Genomic DNA, 625 nt, shown 5'->3' on the forward strand with positions numbered 1-625 from the left:
ATCAGTAAAGTTTTTAGCTGCAGTGCTTCTTTCCATATGAATAGAAGAGAAGGTGATATTATCCTAGTTACATTTTACACAATAACTTGGTTAATAATCAATATTTAAGTTTAAAACTTAACAATTACATTCGTTAAAATCGAATCAATTCCGGACTCAAAGTTACAAAATATTTATTAGTTAGGACACTATTAATAAAAATGTGGCGACATTGCATAATGACTTGAAGAAAAACATGGGTAATAATGTGGTCTTTTATAAAAATAGCTTTAAAAAAATTAGTTTTGTTTAAAAAACAATATTTGATCACAAAATTAACAAAAAAGTAATACATTTTAGAATGTATGCAAATAAATGTATGTACATTCACATAACTTCTGCATATAAGATGCTCAGTACTAAAAATCTCAGTACTAAAAATAGTACACATAATATAAACTATAGATTAACAGTAGAGCTATCGATTATCAAACAATTATTTTGATATGAAAACCTCAAAAAAAAAGATCATGAGTAATCAATACCCATAGAGGGCCACATTAACAAAATGTAATGCTATTGTTTAAATTTACATAACTTAATATATATATATATATATATATATATATATATATATATATATATA

At 23.5% G+C, this 625-nt stretch overlaps 1 protein-coding gene across 2 annotated transcripts in view; it reads left to right on the forward strand.

The window, feature by feature from the left end:
- Positions 1-625, forward strand: part of LOC105626695 (uncharacterized family 31 glucosidase KIAA1161) — a 17,255-nt gene that overhangs the window by 3,409 nt on the left and 13,221 nt on the right. The window lies entirely within an intron of this gene.

Source organism: Atta cephalotes (genome assembly GCF_000143395.1).
Source record: "Atta cephalotes unplaced genomic scaffold scaffold00001, whole genome shotgun sequence".
NCBI lineage: Eukaryota > Metazoa > Arthropoda > Insecta > Hymenoptera > Formicidae > Atta > Atta cephalotes.